This window comes from Triturus cristatus, chromosome 9 (genome assembly GCF_964204655.1).
Source record: "Triturus cristatus chromosome 9, aTriCri1.1, whole genome shotgun sequence".
NCBI lineage: Eukaryota > Metazoa > Chordata > Amphibia > Caudata > Salamandridae > Triturus > Triturus cristatus.
In genome coordinates this window covers 190,303,012-190,322,530 of record NC_140592.1, presented here as the reverse complement: position 1 = coordinate 190,322,530, position 19,519 = coordinate 190,303,012, and positions in this window count along the sequence as shown.

Here is a 19,519-nt window from a genome sequence, read left to right as displayed (position 1 = left end):
TATTTTATGCATGTTAAGATCCCCAAGGATAATAGGTTCCATAGGGGCAAACTGTATGAGCAAAGACTCAATCTGAGCAATCAGCCGAATGAGCTTGTCCTTAGGGGCCGGCCCATGAGGGTTGTAATATACGTTGATTAAGAGTAGGGATCATGGGCCCTCGCCCGAATTAAGGCCTTTCAAGGTCCCAGCCAGGAACATGTCCGAGGCGTTCTTTATCTCGGTAAAATAGACTTTCAAGGCATGTTTGATGTAGATGGAGATGCCCCCCACAGGTCTTCTGAATATAGTGCCTTTGGTTGCAGGTTTAAAGTATTCCGCATAACCTCCTATTGGAATGGACGTGGTTGTTCACGTTTCTTGAATGCAGATTAAATCAGCCCCTGCAAGGAGCGTGATCGCCAAAGTACTATGCAGAACCTTGGTCATCCCTGCGATATTCCAGGTCATAATGTCTAATGATTGGATGTTATCAGAAGGGTGTCTGGGCTGAGCAGGACTGTTACTTGAGGCGAGCCGAGCCTTTGATGATCCGGACCCCTTACTTGATAAGGCCCTGAGATTTGTTGGGCAAGTTGGCGGCGACTCAGCCCAAGTATGCCGAATTTGGGGAGGGTGGAGGGCAAAAGGGGGTGGCTATTAGATGTAGAAATACCCTGTCTCCCCCGCAAGGCCCGTCGGCCCTGGACTGAATGTTCAAGTTTGCTTGTGCAAGGGAGCCCTCCCCAACATGATTCCCCTTCAGTATGCTAACCGTAGGGGGGTTCTCTGTAGGTGCCTGGAGGATAAATGGATACTTTTCCTGTTCCAACCTCCACACGTCGATCCCCCATTCTGCAAGTTGTTCTTTTTCCGTGAGGACTCTGTCGGCGGTGTCCGCATTGGCCCAAGTTACAATGGTTTGTTCCTTCCCTGGTTGTGGAGGCAGGGAGGCGAATTGGACCCTGACAATGTCCCTGGTTGTAATATGGGAGAGTGTCTGTGTGTGGTGGAGGAGTGTCAAAATGTTTGTTCTATTAAGAGAATCATGATTGCCCTTTGAGGTATAGCTTGAAATCATACTCGTTTTTGACGAATGGCCCCCTCCCAAAGTTCCCATGGGGGGCCGGTTTTGTCCCAGCGTTGTGGGAGGGCCGTTGTGTGATAGGAGTTGTGCCCATGTGGGTTGGCCTGGGCTGGAGGGTTGCGGGAGGCCTGGAAGGTCAAATTCCGTCCCTTGCTTTAATCTTGGGGGCTCAATTCTGGTAGGGGCGGCATTGGGCTGATGAATATGATCCGTTGGTAGACCTTGGAAATTATCCAGGCAAGTTGTTAAATTTCCTCCATGCCTGGTGTCGTTCTGGGTGCTGGTGGGGGAGGTTGGAGTCCAGCTGTTGGGCTGGTGGGGATGCCCCATTGTTTGGCATTGTGCATTACCCGGGCAAGTTGTTGAATGTCCTCCATGCCTGGTGTGATTCTGGGTGTCGTTCTGGGTTCTAGTAGGGGAGATTGGAGACCAGGTAGGGGGCCAGATGGGTGCGGTGTTCCTGGTCGACAGCCTCCCTGCCGGATCAACGCTTGGTGTAGCGAACGTCCCATCGTTGATGGCATTTTAGGTGGATGGGGCTGGCTGTCTGCACTAGTTCAATGTTGGCGCAAGCCCTACTGTGTCTGGCCCCCCAAACGTATGGCTCCTCAACTTCTTGGAACCGTCCCCTGCCGCTGCATCCACTACTGAGGGCTGGGTAATTGATTGCATGTTCAATAAAATTAGGGCGGGTGAGGGTTTGCTGTTGGACTTCTTATAAAATATTGGGGGAAAAGGCCCGTTGTTTCCAGGCTCAATTGTCCGATTGACTGCTGCATTTGTTTGTTCTGTGGCCGTAATATTGCGCTGGCGATTTCTTAGTGCTAGACTCCTAGCTTGCTTCATTTGTTTTTTGAGGCGTTTCTTCTCTCTCCATGTTATTGGTGGAGTGGCCTGGGCAACTTCCGACCGACTGATGGACCATGAATTATTGTGGGTGGTGTCCCCTATGGGATTGCCCCCCCCCCCATTGAGCCTTCTAGAGGTGCAGGAGGGGAGGGCTGAGTTGCTGTTGTTGTTGGCCGCTGATGTAATTGTATGGGCTATGGATTTTCGTCCCCGACCACTGGCATGTGACTCCTGGTGTACTGCTCTGTGCTAGCTGTGACTGGGCATGTACTAATACTGAGCTTTAGTTCCTCCACCAGCAAGGTGAGTACCGTCGGAAGTGAAGACAGTTTGTCAATTAGGACTGGGCATCGGCAATCGGGGGAAGGGGAGGGAAGAAAGGGGTTGTCACTATTTACGGCTGACTTGTCGATTTTATGGGCCATCTCTGCCATTTTTGATGCCATGATTTGCAGGGTGTCCATTTGCAGTTCGAGTTTCTCTGATTGCCATGATAACACTCTTATGGCAGTGGAAAGGGCTGTGCTGACTGATCTTAGCAAGTTGTCCTGAGTACATGAGAGCTCGAATGGCAGGAGCAATGGTGATCTATATAAAGAGTCCCTTGTCTCCGGGTCGAGCTCAGGGGAAGATCCTAAGGTAATGTATGACCCGCCTTTGCTAATATGGGCTGTGATACCCAGAGCTGGAGCGGCGATAGCTGTGTCTTCTTTTGGTATGAGGCAGGTGACCATTGAGATTATTGGAGTATTGTGCAGGTTGCTAGTGCCGATCAAAGACCCCCCAGCTGTTCCCAAGCCCTCTTCCTGATTTGCTGCCTGTTTTGGTGTATGTGGATCAAATAAAGTTGGAGAGGCTCCCAAGTTGTGACAAGACAAAGAAATTTTTGTCTGCCCCCTGAGCAGTGTGGATGAGAGACGATGAGAGGGTGACTCCGTTCCCATTGGTGGGGGGCTGGATCTGTTAGCCCTCCACCTGTTGTTATACTTGCACTTGGGGATTCGCCTTTTACGGTTGTAGCTCCAAGAAACGTTTTAACTGTAGAAGGCTCTAGGCCCTTAAAAGCATCGTCATCATCATGTATGAATATAGGCGATGTGTCCTTGGAGGTATCGAAACGCTCTGAGGGCTGGTCCGCCCTGTGTCCAGCACCAGAGTTTGTCCACTCTGGGCTGCCCGCTGCGGAGACGGGGTCCTTGGCCCTTGCCCAACTACGCGGATCGTACGTATTCCAACCCTTGGGGTGGCCCTTAAGCTGGACCTTTTACTGATCGGGAGACCCCCCCTTAGTGGCCTTATTGGTGGAAAAATCCACAGCTGTAGACAGGCAGCATTGCGAAGCAGATTCAAAGCCAGGTTATGAGGAAGCGCGAGAACAGCGCTCACTGGGGTGCCGCAAGCCACACCCAATGTAGTTGGGCCGCCTCCGCAGACACTCCCGGGCACTTCTCTCCATGGCCGCTGCCAAGGGAGGCCGCGCTCTCACGCTTTCGCTCCAGAAGCTCCCACTTGAAACCTTCTCACTTGCCTGCCGCGGCCTGTCTCCAGCGTCCTGCCTCACCGCTCTACCGGGCTCTCAGGCATGACCCCCGCAGTCACTGCTTCCGGCTGATTCGAATGTAACCCCGTGGGGATTTTCTCCAGGCCGGGTCAGGTCAAATCGGAGCCGGGTTCGGGTTTGGGCCACTGTGGTCCGTGGCTCCCCGTTCCGTCAACTCGCTTGGCTCGCCTCGCCACACCCACACAGGATACAGGGAATGATGACTTGTGAAAGCAAAGCCAGAACTAGCCTATTGCAATTAAAGCATGTCAGGACTTTGTTTTGTAAGTTGGGGCATCTACTAATTATAGCAATTAACACTCCAGTAGTTAAAGGTTCCTTATATGAGGTTCTGTATCAGTCTTTAATCAAGTTTAAATTGAAATGAATTCCTCCATACCTGAAAATGTGGTATATAAGAAGCACAGAGTACTGCAACTGTCCTGCTCTTGATGTGTCTGTTTCCGGACTTTGTGAGGCCATTTTTAGGTCTCGACAGTAGAGGGCTTTACCAATCTGTTGGCCAGACCTGTTGCTTCCTATATACATAGAGTGTGCTTTGGGTCAGCCCACTGTTAATAATTAAATGGCTTCACTGTCTGTCGCACTTCTCTGCATCTCTGATTCAATAGCTTTCCAACCTATTCTTGTGCTTGTTCTACTCTGGAGAATTTCGGTTTCACGTTCTAGTTTGATGAGTTCTGTCCTCCCACTGACCATGGGAGTCCAGGCGCTTTCTTTATCACTCCCCCTTGTGGTGCTTCTCACTCACTTACCTCTAGCACATACATTGCTTCCCCCACTCCTCCCCTCCTGCATTTTATTTCGTTATTTTTTTAATACAACAATTCTCCGCCCAGTCTTTTATTTCTCCCTCCTCGTTGTTGCATTCTTTTATTTTTCTTATTAAATAATTTTGGGGAGAAGGCCTGACAGCTGCAATTTGCTACCAGGCAATTAATTTATTAAAACATTATTTTGCATATAAGATGGTATGCTCCATCGTTAAAAAAAAAAAAGCAAAGCCAGCTGCGTCATTCCTCATGCATGCTCACGCATCATAATGCATATGTCACATGCATAATGATGCATTGCAGCCATCCTGCTATGTTTTCTTATAGTGACTTATAAAGTGCACTGAAGCAAAACCCATTCCAAAATTGCCAGGCATACGTGGGCATGCATCCTGACGCATGTTTTCATATACCAGTGGAATCCACCATTGGCAAAGCCAGTAGCTCAACTATTTAAATCCAAGGCCTAATTTATTTGCTAATGCTTGTTTACAGGTGGCACTCTACATTTCTGAATGGGAAAGGAAAGGTGGTCTGCTCTCTAGCTTGTCAAGTTATCTATTTGTGAACATGAGCTAAATTGTCAATTGGTCTTTTGCATGGGTTCACAATACTGTATTCTGTGCGTATAAATACACAATGAACAAGGCACTATTATTAGCCCATCTCCAACTGTTCTGTCGCAAATTCTGTGTATAAGTCAATATTTTAGGCAATGCACATGAGTTTCCTTGTACATAAGAAATTACCATATTCGTGACAACAACTTTTAAAAGTCAATGTAAAACTCAACTGGTATAGACGTTGTGAGTGCAATCAGGCTAAAAAGTATGTATTATTAGCATGGGCTGCATACTGCCTCGTAGGTGCTGGAAGTATGGATGCAAGGGGTGCTGCACCCCAGAAATAACCATGCGGGAGTTCAGAAAGTGAATGAGCAATAAAGATAACTTGACATTCTGAGGTCTATTAGGATGGCAGGCGGACACCGTAACGGAATGCGGGACTGTCTGCCAGGGGTCCGGTGGTCCCGCACCTGCAATTAGGATGCCACCGTGGTGGTGGCATCCCCTATTCCCAGCATTGTGGCGGGCGGTGCTCACAGCCCCACCCGCCACAATGCTGGGTACGTACGTTGTTCATTGGCATGCACAAGGTGACAGGCACCACGTGGTGCCTGCCACCTTGTCCGTCCCAATGCATGGGTGGTACCATAGGTACCTCCTAAGTGCAGACCCAACCCCCCCACACCAATGGGAGCCCACAATGGGCCCCGTAGCATTTACTGCATGACTTTCCATGGTGGAGTCTCTGCCATGGAAAGGCATGAGAAATGCCCCTCTTGCAAACACCGCCACCATATTGAGTCCCTTTTCCGCCTGGTCGATATTTCGACTGGCGGAAAAGCGGCGGACGGTCGTCCCGTCCACCGCGGTGCCCCCCACCATACTGATATGGCGGGGGTGAACCAGGGACATATGGCGGGTGGATCTCCACCGCCGGGCCGGCGGTGAGCACCGCCGTCCCAGTGGTGGAGATTCTCCCGCCATCCAAATAGACCCCTTTTTCTTTATCTTGTTACATTGGCTGTGCTTTCAAAGCCAGGGGTGAAATTGGGGAGAGGATGCGGACTTACGGCTAGAGCGGCTGACGTTGATGCTGGGGAACCGGGTTCAAGTTTCGGCAGGGATGCTCAACATTCTGTGATTCTGGGCAAATCACGTAATCTCCCCGTGCCTAACAAAAATGAATGTGTCCTTGTGTAACTCAACTGCTGCTCATGTAGAGTGCTCTGAAACCTTCGGGTCAAGATTGCGCTATATAAAACTCCGGGAAAAAAATGTCAGGATATGTCTTTTGACAAATTGCTGCTTATTCTTTTAACATGGGGATTGGTCTTTACATTTCATTTTCTGACTGCAAAGAGAGAGGATTTTGTCAAATAACTATGTGGCAATCTTGCTGGAGTACAAGGAGTGTGAAAGGAAAGGCTTTAGGATATAAATTTTCGTAACACAATAACATTTAAACATATGTAAATGTGTTATGCACATAATCCAAAATATACTAGCAGTTAAGAAATCACTGACGAAGCACTATTTTTGTAATTCTGAAGTGTGAGGAGGCAAAGTTTTTGACTAAAATAAAAACAAAGCAAGACACTTTACTTAGTGATGTGCAAATGATTATTAGTCCCTGAAATCCAGTTTCCACACATTGGGGCACATGCATCATAGTAGGCTTTTGCGAGTCCTTAATTGCGATTATTAAGGAATCCGAATTAGGGACTCTTAGCGAATTCTAAACATTCCTTAATTGTGACTCACAAATTGCGACTTGAAATTAAGGAATGGCTTCCCATTCTTTCCTATGGGCCTACAGGCCCATAGGAATTAATGGGAAATTGCATGCGCAATTTGCGTGTACCAATAGGTACTCGCAAATTGCGCATGCAATTTTAAGGGTGCAAAGTTGTCAAAATGACACCCTGTTACACCCCTGAAATTGTGATGTGCGCATATTTTGCTCAATATTTAGAGCGGTTTAAATCTGGAATGCAGAGTCCAAACGTCTTTATCAATTTCTTCTTTGACCAAATTTGTCATGAAGCTCAGATCCCATTTCCGCTGCATATTCCTAAATCACCGAAACTTAGTCGATACAAGATGATGCTCTGGTTTTTTAAGCGTTGTGACGTCGTTCTGAAAAGATATTCTCTCCCTCAGTTTAATATCAGAACTCCCTTAAGTAATGCTCTAATTTTTTGGGGAATGGAAATTGGAGTGGACACTACTGCAATGGGAACGACTTGGGTTCTACACTCTTTCAGATTTTTTAAGGGAGGGGGCATGGTTGTTACCAGGAGAGATGCAGTTACTAATCTCGGGAAATTTTTTGCTATTAGGTTCCTATGTTTCGATCTTTAAGATGCTGGAACAAGTGGAGCCAAGACTTATTGATTCCTCCAGTCAGTTATGGGACGATTTGTTTTTGATTCCTCGGATGAGGAAGCCAGGGGCATGGAAACGTTGCTTAGCCCAACATAATGAGGTAGATCTGAGTCAGAAAGACATTAAAAAATGGCAGGAACAGGAGAATCACGCACTTACTATTAACACCTGGAAAACCCTAAATAAGCTGAATTTTAGTGTTCTTAGAGGATCTAATTGGAGAAGAATGTTATTTTTTAGTAAATGGCTCCTTTATCGTACTCCTGCCGCCATCGCTAAAATGTACGCTAATACTAGTGCCACCTGTTTTAGATGTCAGCAATATACTCCTGCTAACTGGTCCCATAATCTGAAAGAAACACGTTAGTTAGATTCCTCACCTTAGAATATCCCCAGGCGTCAGACTGGATCCAGAAGATTTTTCGTCAGCAATACCCCTTGCGTGTCGCTAGGCGTCGTCTGCGGCTCCGCGTCCGTTGCCGGCATCGTGCGCTGACGTCAGTTCTTCATTTTTCCGCGCCAGTAAGCGCCGGTCCAGGAGAGCTACCCCTTTAGTCAATTTTTGACTAACTTTTTCGACTCTTTTTGGTCACTTCTCGACTCTGGTGCCAGTAGGATGCCTGGTTTCAAGGCCTGCGACGACTGTCACCGACTGATGACGGTGACCGATCATCACCGCCGGTGCCTGTGCTGCTTGGGCCTCGACCACGACGCGGCGTCGTGCTCTGATTGTATGGCCCTGACCTCGAAAGCTAGGCGGGAGCGGTCCCACAAGCTTCTCGGGCTTCGCCACTCGGCTCCGCGCCGCTCTCGATCCCGGTCCAGGAGGAGGTCCAAGGATCAGTCGCAGAGCCGCACTCGACATCGTCACTCGTCTGGCTCGAAGTCTTCGGGTAAGTCGAGGCACTCCAAGAAGTCCAAGAGGCGACACCGCTCTTCGGACTCCCCTCGCCGGTCGCGCGACTCAGCCGAGGGTCTGGGTGGTTCCACCCCTGCGGCTCCGCAGTAGCCGCAGGTGTCGCGCAAGTCCCCATACCCGACGGTCCCTGGGACTGACGCGACGCCGGCGGAGGTCAGTGCCTTCCTCTCGGCCATGAGGAGACTGGCCCCGCCGTCGACGCACACTGGCGCGCCTTCGGGCCCTGCGGACTCGACTGGGCGACCTCGCGTGCCAGCGGCTCTGGCCCCGGCACCGTTGGAGGCTCCGGCCCCGACGCCTCAGGTCCCTGAGGGGCCCGAGCCTGGGCCCCCGTCGACGCCGTTCAACCTCGTTACGCCTCCTCCGCCGGCGCCGACACCGATACCACCCCCGACGCTGGCTCCGGTCGACTTCGATCCCCGGTTCAGCCCCTGTCCGATCCCGACGCCGATGCGGCGCCGCCCGACGCCGCATCCGACACCGCTAGAGACACATATTGTCTATCGACCGGCTCCGATCATTCCTCCTGTTTACCAGGAATCGGATGACGGGGGCGACTGGGGGGTCTGACGACCCTATGGCCTTTCAGGGCCAACTTGCACAGGACTGGGCAGATGAACTGGGGGAGGCCAGTGGTTTGGATAGCTCATCGGACACTGGATTCATCTCTCCTCCGACTGTGGCTTCGGAGGAGGGTGAAGCTTTTTCTGTGGTGCTGCGCAAGGCAGCCGAAGCCCTTGGGCTTGAGCTGCCTGCCGTGGCTGTGAGGACTAACATCCTCACTGAGGTGCCTCAGTCTGCGGCATGCTCCACTGAGCCTCTGCTGCAATTCAATGAGGCCCTCACTGACGTTCTGCAGGGCACCACGTCCAAGCCCTCCACAGTCCCTCCTGTGGATAGAACGTTGCCAGGCGCCACCGCCCTGCTCCGGGCGACCCCAGTTTTCTGTCCCAACACCCCACCCCCGAGAGCCTGGTTATCCAGGCCTCTACCTTCCAATCCTCCTTCCCGTCTGCTCCTCCGGACCGGGATTCCAAGAGACTGGAACAGTTTGGTAAGAAGCTGTTCTCCTCGCTCAGTTTGGGCCTGCGGTCTTTGAACACCGCCTGTCTCTTGGACCGTTATTCCCACTCTCTGTGGGATGCAGTGGAGGACGTGCTGCCACTGTGCCCGGAGGAGGCCCGGGCGCAGCTTTCCTCGGCTCTGGCCGATGGGAGAGATGCAGCGCGCCATGCAATCCGATGTGGACTCGACACCACGGACTCGCTGGGTAGGGCGATTTCTACCACGGTGGCGCTTCGACGTCACGCCTGGCTGCGGTCCACGTCCTTTTCAGGGGATGTCCAGAGCACCCTCATGGACATGCCTTTTGATGGCGCTCGCCTTTTTGGTGAGAAAGCGGACAGTGTGCTGGCTCGCTTCAAGGACTCACGGGCTACGGCCACGTCCTTGGGCCTCTCGGCCCCGCGGCCACAAACTTCCGCTTTTCGCTCCTTTTGTGGCCAAGGAAGGGGCACCTCCTCACGTCCGCCTAGCCACCGGCCGCAGAACCAGCCTGCACGTGGTCGTGGATGTGGTTTCCGCCGAGGCAGTACTAGAGGACGACGCGGTCAGTCCACATCCACCCCGACAGCATCCGCCTCAAAGCCTTCCTAGTCCAAGCTTTCAGGCCCATTCCACGCCAGTGGGAGGCCGGGTTCGCCATCACCTGCTCCACTGGCGTACCATTACTTCGGACAGGTGGGTGCTGCAAATCGTCCGAAGGGGCTACTCCCTCCCCTTTGAGACGACCCCTCCAGCCATGCCACCGCAGCACCACCGTATCTCGGAGGATCATTTGAATCTTCTGCGAGAGGAAGTTTCGGCCCTCTTGGCCAAAGAGGCCGTCAAGCGCGTTCCGAGCCCAGAAGTAGGTCATGGTTGTTATTCCCACTACTTTCTGGTTCCCAAGAAGGGCAAAGGGGGCCTACGCCCTATCTTGGACCTCCGGAACGTCAATGCCTTCCTCCGGAAGGAACGGTTCAAAATGTTAACTTTGGCTCAGGTTCTAGCTGCCCTCGACCCTGGAGACTGGATGGTAGCGTTGGACTTGCAGGACACATATTTCCACATCCCCGTCCTGCCGGCCCACCGGCGTTACCTGCGGTTCACGGTGGGTCAGGAGCACTTTCAGTTCACCGTGCTCCCCTTCGGCCTTACCAGTGCCCCTCGGGTGTTCACGAAAGTGATGGCGGTGGTCGCAGTTCATCTGCGCAGATCAGGGGTTCCAGTCTTCCCCTATCTCGACGACTGGTTGTTTAAGGCGGGCTCACCCCAGGCAGTCGTCTCCCACCTCCAGACTATGGCGGATCTCCTGCATTTGCTGGGGTTTTCCATCAACGTGCCGAAGTCACACCTGAGCCCCTCTCAGAAGCTCCTTTTCATCGGAGCGGTTCTCGATTCGGCGCAGTTCTGGGTTCATCCCCCGGAACAGCGGGTCCGGGATATACAGGCCCTGATTCCCATCTTTCGGCCTCTATCCTGGGTTTCGGTCAGGCTAGTGTTGCGGCTTCTGGGGCTGATGGCCTCCTGCATCCTACTAGTGCATCACGCCAGGCGGCACATGCGGGCTCTGCAGTGGGACCTGAAGTTTCAGTGGGCCCAGCATCACGGCAACCTGTCCGACCATGTCTTGATCTCAGAGGGCACTGCACAGCAGTTGCAGTGGTGTCTCACGGACCGCGATTGGGTCACGGGCAAGAGCCTCTCCCTACCCTTACCGGAGCATGTCGTAGTGACGGATGCATCCCTCCTGGGATGGGGTGGCCATATGGGAGAGGCGGAGATCAGAGGCCTCTGGTCTCCGGCGGAGTCTCGCCTCCACATCAACTTGTTGGAGCTGAGAGCGATCCGACTTGCACTAAAAGCCTTCCTTCCCTCTGTCCGGAGAAGTGTCGTGCAGGTGTTCACGGACAACACCACCGCCATATGGTATTGCAACAAACAGGGCGGGGTGGGGTCGTGGACCCTTTGTCAGGAGGCTCTGCGCCTCTGGACATGGCTGGAACACCAGGGCATCACCCTGGTGGTTCAACATCTGGCGGGCTCTCTGAACGCCAGAGCAGACGAACTCAGCCGCCGGTGCATGATGGATCACGAATGGCGTCTGAACTCCGAGGTGGCGCAAGGTCTCTTTCAGCAGTGGGGAGAGCCTTGGTTAGATCTATTCGCCACCGACGAGAACGCGCAATGTCAGCAGTTCTGCGCGTTGGAAGTTCCAAGGCGGCACTCGCTCGGTGACGCTTTTCGTCGCGAGTGGAGTTGCGGTCTGTTGTACGCCTTTCCGCCTATACCACTTCTGCCCAGAGTGCTGAAGAAGATCAGGCGCGACTGGGCCCAAGTCATCTTGGGGGCTCCAGATTGGGCACGAAGGTACTTGTATCCCGAGCTACTCAGTATGTTGACCGATCCTCCGATACGTCTGCCCCTTCGGGAGGATCTTCTGTCGCAGCAGCAGGGGACGGTCCTCCACCCGAACCTGTCCAGCCTCCAACTCCATGCGTGGAGATTGAGTGGCGGCAGTTGATGCCATTTGAATTGCCTCCTGAAGTCTGTGATATCATTCTGGCAGCCAGGCGTCCCTCCACAAAGACGGTATACGCCTGCCGGTGGAAAAAATTTGTGGCATGGTGCACAGCAAAGGATTTGGATCCCCTTTTCGCCCCTCTTTCTGAGGTTCTCCTCTTTCTTCTTTCTTTGGCCCGGCAGGGCTCTGCCCTGGGCACCTTGAAAGGTTATCTTGCTGCCCTCTCTGCCTTCTTACGGATTCCTGATCAGCCCTCTCTTTTCAAGTCCCCTGTAGTGTCACGCTTTCTTAAAGGCATTACTCACACGTTCCCTCCTATCCCTTTCGTAATGCCTCAGTGGGACTTGAATCTTGTCTTAACATTCCTGATGTGCGCTCCCTTTGAGCCTCTTCACAATTGTCCTCTTCGTCTTCTAACTCTTAAGACTGCTTTCCTGGTAGCCATCACCTCGGCTAGACGGGTGAGTGAGCTCCAGGCTCTATCGTCCAAGCCTCCTTTTCTATCTGTTCATCCGGACAAGGTTGTCCTTCGGCCTCGTCCTTCCTTTCTACCCAAAGTGGTGACCCCCTTTCATCTTGGGCAATCTGTCACCTTGCCCACCTTCTTTCCGCCTCCGCATCCTTCCAAAGAGGAAGAGCGGCTCCACCGTCTGGACCCAAAACGTGCGCTCTCCTTTTATTTGGACCGCACAAAACAGTTCTGAGTGGACGACCAGCTTTTCGTTGGCTACGTGGGTGCAAAGAAGGGAAAAGCTGTGCACAAACGGACCATCTCCCGGTGGGTCGTTTTGTGTATAAAAATCTGTTATTCCTTGGCGAAAAAGGACCCTCCTGTTGGGCTGCGAGCCCATTCTACTCGGGCCACAGCGGCTACTACTGCTTTGGGACGGGGAGTTCCTTTGCAGGACATCTGTCAGGCGGCGACGTGGGCTTCGCTGCACACGTTTGCCAGGCACTATTGCCTAGACAGCCAAGTCCGTAGGGATGGCTTCTTTGGCCGTTCTGTCCTCCAGGACTTTCTGGTGTGATCTTGGTTCGCAGACCCACCACCGGGGTTGGTATTGCTTGGGTATCTATTCTAAGGTGAGGAATCTAACTAACGTGTTTCTTTCAGATGAACAAGTTACTTACCTTCGGTAACGATGTATCTGTAAGAAACATTAGTTAGTTAGATTCCTCACCGACCCACCCATCCTCCCCGTTCTGCGAACTGACATCTAGGGTTAAGGCTATCCCTTTCAGGCCCCTATAATTTTTTGGCACCAGTGTTGGTCTCTTGCATGGCTCTGCGTTCCCTGGCGAGGAAAGTTATGTACAAGAACTGACGTCAGCGCGTGAGGGCGGCATCTAAGTACTCCGACGTCATTCCGGCGCACGACGCCGACGACGGACGCGGAGCCGCAGACGACGCCTAGCGACGCGCAAGGGGTATTGCTGACAAAAAATCTTCCGGATCCAGTCTGACGCCTGGGGATATTCTAAGGTGAGGAATCTAACTAACTAATGTTTCTTACAGATACATCGTTACCGAAGGTAAGTAACTTGTTCTTATAGCTCACTGTTTTAAAATTGTGCCTTTTTGGATTGAGATCTTCGAATATTTGCAGAAGTACTGTGGGATCCAGATCACTTACAACGCTAAATTAGTACTGTATGGATATGACTCTGATTTCGGTTTGACAGAACAGATGGTTAAACTATTATTTATTGCAATGGCAGTGGCAAGGTCTCTGGTGCTCCAGAACTGGAAGTCAATTCAAGTTCCTTTGTTTAATGTATGGCTTCAAAAAATGAGGAATGTCAGAAAGAGTGAATTGCGATATGCACAGCGAATTGGTGGGACGAAGAAGTTTGACAAAATTTGGAGTTCTTACTTTCAGTAATGTTGGACTCTTGTATTCTGTGAATAATTCTTCTTACTTTGTACTTTTATTTTTTGGTTGCCAATTTATGTTATTGTCATATTGAAAATATGATACAAGAACGTCAATAAAAAAAATGATTTAAAAAAAAAAAAGAAATTGTGATGTGCACCCATGTTGCGCACACACATGCCCCAAGGGAATGTGTGTGTGTAACCTGAAACCTTGAAAAATGCACTTTAGTGCATTTTTCAAGGTTTTTGCAAAATACAGACCAGGGGGTACATGCATTGCATTATAAGGAAACGCAAATTGTGATTCCTTACATGCAATCGCAATTTAAGAAATCGCAACAAATTGCGATTTCTTAAATTGCGAGTGCTTGACACTTTAATGCATCGCATTAGGCCTTTTGGCGGGCGCAAATGGACAATTTTTGCGAATCGCACCGTTTGCGCTCGCAAAAACATTTGAAGCATGTGCCTGTTAGTCCTTTGTGCAATAGAAGATTTATCAGTAATAGTGGCCATTTCAATAAAAAATGTGCTGGCTGTAAATAACAGTACAGTGCCACACCATTCTATATTAACATATTTGCGACAGTGTGCTCCAAAATCCACCACCGGCTAAACACCACACCCTTGCTACTCTACTCCCCTGCTGAATGGGTGTGACTCATGTGCTACACTTGTTCTTTGCATGACACTTGGATTTTTCACAATCCCTATGACTTCGGTGATTTAACAGTAGTGGCAGCACCCCTGCTCTGAAATTGTTTCAGCACAACTGTGCTGCCTTAGACTCAACTTGGTCTTTTGTATGATTTTTATTCACAAATATTGTGCTAAGCGCGCAGGACTGTCAGTCAAGGTTTAAGACGTATTTTTTCTTTTAAATATAACTATTGCTTACTGTTGCTATTGGTGAAGATTACATTTTTCAATGTAAGGATGTTGTTTTCATTTCCAGCTTTAGCCTTTATATGCATTGTTATGCTAGAATTTATTTAATAAATTATGAATTACAAAATTTAAATTGACTTTTTCCTCAATTAATGATTGTTTGAGGAAAACACACAAATAGTCACGCAAATAATGTTCTGTGTGCTATCCAAATTTGTTGCGATTCTTCAAAATATTTTGCTGTATTTTGTATGTAAAATTATTGGGCATCTGAGTAAAAAGTTAAAATATTCTGGATTTTCCTGGCATGAGCCAATAGGGAATCTGATTACCTGTTAAAAGTAAATAGTTTATTTTTCAAAATTCTGTTTAGTTTGCAACCTTTGAAAGATATGTAAACACCAGTGATACAGATCGCAGTAAAGCATAACATTGTTTAGAAGAGTTTGTTTTTTTACTGAATGTCAGGAGTCTGAAATCCCATTTATGATATATTTTGTGTAAAAATTGATTTCATATGTTAGGACAAACCATATTGTTTTGAAACTCCGAATCAAAAATAAGGCCACGCTTTTAATTAAATGTTCTGCTTGCACTTACTGCATTAGTGATTTTTATTTTACCTTAGGGTGAGTGCTTGTACAGGTGTGGGGTAGCCAATTAACTAAATTGTAGGGGTGCTGCCCAAATCCTTCAGCTACAAAAAACGTGTTTGTGTATGGAGCTGCATTACTCCTGTGTTGAGCCACTTAGCTTGAAGCCCTACCACCTGTGCCACCTTTCCATGAATTCTGAAGTCGATGCCGCCAAGGGCTCCATGGCAAGTGCCCCCCTTGTTCAGGGCCCGGTGTGGGCAGGACTATGCCACACCACGAGGATGTCCCACTAATTGCTGCCGCCGCGGCCCTTGTGAGAATTCTGCCTTGGCAGCTTAGCCCGGCTGGTGTTACTTTCACTCCAAACACTGGCTCAGATCTGAGGGTGTCACGTTTTGTATGAGATGAAAGGGGAGCGGGGATCTCGTACCGAATCTTGGAAAACGAAGCCTGTTATTTATAATTTGACGGGGATTAGTTAAGCACACAATGTCCTGCACCATATTCTGTACAGAAATATGACCATGCCAGCGCATTCACACCCCTTTCCCTAATTCTTACCATGGTACACACAGTTGCCTGCCCATTGTTTTCTTTTATTGTGCAATATACTTTCAACAAGCTTTGAGCAGCACTGTTTCTGATTGGCCTTTTCATGTTTGACAAAAAAGAATGGTTGTTGGCCAATTCCATCTTTTCATCGCAGTTCTCCAGGAGCAGATCCAAGCCGCTTGTCAGATGCTCATTAACTTCCCCTTGGCTCTCTCCAGTGTGTCTCCGGAGCGCATTGTGCCAAGAACTAACGCTCTCTCTTCCATGACTCCCTTTCTCTGCTCCATCGGGGAGACAAATTACTTTCCAAAAGGATCGCCAGGGATGGTTTAATGAGAATTTCCTTTGGGCGAAGCATGGAAAGCAATGTAGTTAACATTCGGTGGACTTAATTGGACTTTTCTTTTCTACCCCCCTTCAAAAAAATCTGAAGCTATCCTGTTAATCTCTCATTTGTAATCAATTGTGTTGACTAAACAAAAGTCTAGGTCGCCCATTCTCCCTAGCCCAGACAATCCTTTGTGGCCTCTAAATGCCTCGTTCTCGAGTGATCCCAGGCCTGTAGAACTACTCGATTGCTGACAGTTCATTATTGCGCTTTTGTGCATTTAATCTTTTTCCCTGTGTTTTGCATGTGCATGCCTTAATGAGCTCCGTTGGCAATTAACATGTTTCCAGGAGCAAACTGGTTGCTCAGACATTTGAGAGTGAAGTGCAGGGAAAAGGGCAACGCAGCTGCCTTGAGGTTCTTTACTTCCCAGCGTTCTCGCGCTGCTGCTGCCTGTCCGCCACCAAGACTCCACCTGGGACCTCCTGGGCTTCCGTCCATCCCCCCTCGTTCACCTCTGACCCCTTCCCAAGGTTCTGACCCGCGTGTCTGCTTTATCACGTTCGGCCAGATGCACGTATGTTTGCAGGAGGCTGGAGTTCATCGCTCCCCCTCAAATAAAATCTGTTTGAAAAGAATTCTGGCAAGTGGTAAGCACTAGTCTTTACCTCTAACCCGCCCAAGGCAACAGTTACCGCTCAATCTGTTTCCAGCAAGGTTGTGGCGTTGGAACGGGCTTTGATGCTTGCTGGCACGGCTGCTGAAGTGTGAGCCGTCCTGCACAGAAAAAAACCCCACATCTTGTGGAGCAAAGGATAATTGGAATCTATTTAGTGTATGTCTGTTTCTGTGGCAAACGAGGACTTCTAAAAAGTAGTGGTAAACACCGAACACTTAATTATACTTTTCCTTGGAAAAAGTAAAAAAAGGGGAACACAATTCGCTTTGCTAATGGATAGCATTCTTTTGGTACTAAAGAAACTTACGACTGAAAGAATCGTGACGTCAACTTGTCTAAAAAACGCACACCTTTGTTCTTTAACTAAGTAATTGGATTTTCATTTATTTATTTACAAATTGCTTTGCAGAAACTATGTTCTCTCTTGGCGAGTAAGAGATGCAAATCTTTTATACAGTGATACATCTTCCTCGTTTTACAGTGCGTCTCGAATATGTTTCGATTTGATTATGTATGGATAGCGATGAATTTTAATACAGAGTTGAAAATATTTCATTTCTTCCGGGCAAGATGCCTATGCGCCAATTCGGATGGAGAAATGCACAATATATTCTAAATAGCATGCATATAGAACATTTATGTATTAGCTTAATTCTAGAAAACTTGCCCACGTTAATAATCAGTGTACAAATTCAGTGTTGCCATTCATGTTAGGAGGACACCATTTTTACAGTCCTAGACTTTCCCTTCACAAATCATTGTTTTCAAGTTTGATCACCAGTTAGTTCACTTGAAGTGAACCAATACTGCACATGTCAAAATGCACTGTTGTGGTAACAAAATAAGCAGAGGACTAGAAACGTGCTGGACCCGTATCATGGTTGTGGTACGAAGACTATGATCAGTTATGATAAGCCAATCTAGCGCCAGTGTCCTTATAATGCCAGTGTGTGCACATTACCATCTACTCCTTTGTGAGGCACCGTGCATGTCCACGAGACAGTCGTTTTCAAATGTTCTTTGTGAGAAAGTGGATTATTAGTTGAGGTGGATGGTAGTCCACCACAAGCAATAATGTCACTGTTCTTGTTGGGTCCAGTAAAAGTTTTGGTAACTTAAACCTGGTTCGACCCCAGGTAGCAGTGCCACAAAGTAGAAAGGCTTATCTTAAGAAATTGTGTAAAGCATTTAGAAGTAACAAAACAGGCAAAATGTCAAAAACAGCCCACTTAAATTTATAAAAACAAGGAATATTTATATAAACCAAATGACACCACAACAATAAAAGTCCAATAATCGAAAACAGAAATATGAATTTTTTAAGTTTTAAATGAAAATAGAGCCAAAAAACATTACGCACCAACCATGGTCATCTGGTTGATCTTGACTGGTACCAAGGAGCAATTTAAGCCTGATCACGATGGAGGATGAATCAGATACAGAGACTGGGGTTGTCATGGTTGGAAGTCTTACCTTCTGACTTAATCTCTGAAATGGAAGTCCAAAATCCTTATTGGAACAAGGCAGTAGGCTGTGGCTGAGAAGGACTCCAGTAGGCCAGGTAGCTGTCTGACGAGGTCCCAGTAAAGTTGTTGACTTTTGGCAGGAAAGTGTAGAGTGGGAGAAATTAAGAATGTGACCCCAAGGGAGGTCCCTCATCAGGCGGATACTTTTGACGCCTTCGCCCAGTGAAGATTTCTACCTAAATACTTATTTACATTTTTGGGAGTTTGGATTCCTTCAGCAGGGCAAGGATGGAAGTTGTAGCCAAACTGGGCTCTACGAGGCAAAATTCCTTTTCCGTGATGTCCTGCTGAAACACATTTTCTGCTGTGGAAAAGCTCTGAGTGGGAGCAACCTGAATCTTTGGCCTCCCACTTTTGGGGGGGGGGAGTTCTCTGTTCAGGGAGAGTGACGCATGGCAGTGGCTAGCCAGGGGAGAAATTGAGGTTTTGTTTTTCTTTCTATTCAGAATTAATCAGTTACGATTGGGTTTGCTGGCTACAGACCTTTTACATTTTGGCCAGCATGTGGCGCTGTGACTGCATAATTCTATCTTAGATATGTGCACCATTTTTAGTGATGATCACGGCTGAATTGGTGTGGAAACTGTCACAATTCACTTCTTACAGGCATAACTGCGGTACCACTGGGGTTCTGTTTCAATTTCAATTGTGTATATGGACTGTTTGGTGTCATTTGTTCTTTGTTTGTGCATGGATGTCATTTGGGGGTCTTTAGGAGTGACAGCAATGACCTCTTGCTTGCTCCCTGCTACTTCTGGGTCTTCCTTTGCAACCCCTGGTCTCAGAGTAGGCAAAAGTTTTGCCCGTTCGAATCAGAAGTGTGTGATGATGTCGGGAGCTACCATGCTCACCAAATCCAGAGGAGTATGCCTGATGTAATAACGGAACGGAGGAAGATAAAAATAACTGATCAAAACGCAAAAGAAGCAATTGGATTTGCAGGTTCCCATGCCATTTTTAGGTCTCACCTGTGCCAGCGCATGCGCTGCCCTGCGAGACATTTAGTAAGTGGGGTTTTCAAAGTGCTACCACACGCTTTTGCTGGCCTAGCGCTTGCGGTTACGCGAGCAGCCGCCAGCTTTCAGCGCCCGAGGCGCCATCTGGAGCACAATCACTTTCACTTCTGCTGCGGATCACTTTCACTTTCGCGCGCGCGCACACAATTCCCGGTCGCGGCCGCACGTCTTGCTTGTTGCACGGCCAATACTTGTTTAAGGCTGCGAGCTGCGCCAGACACAGGGCTGGCTATCTACGGGAGTGCAAATAATATTACGTTTTCAGCTTGAACAAAAAAATCTACCGTTTCATTTGCAAGCAACTAGCGGGAAGTGGGACCAACCTGTGATTTCACAACCGGCTGTTGTTTAATAATTCAACGTACTGTACAGCG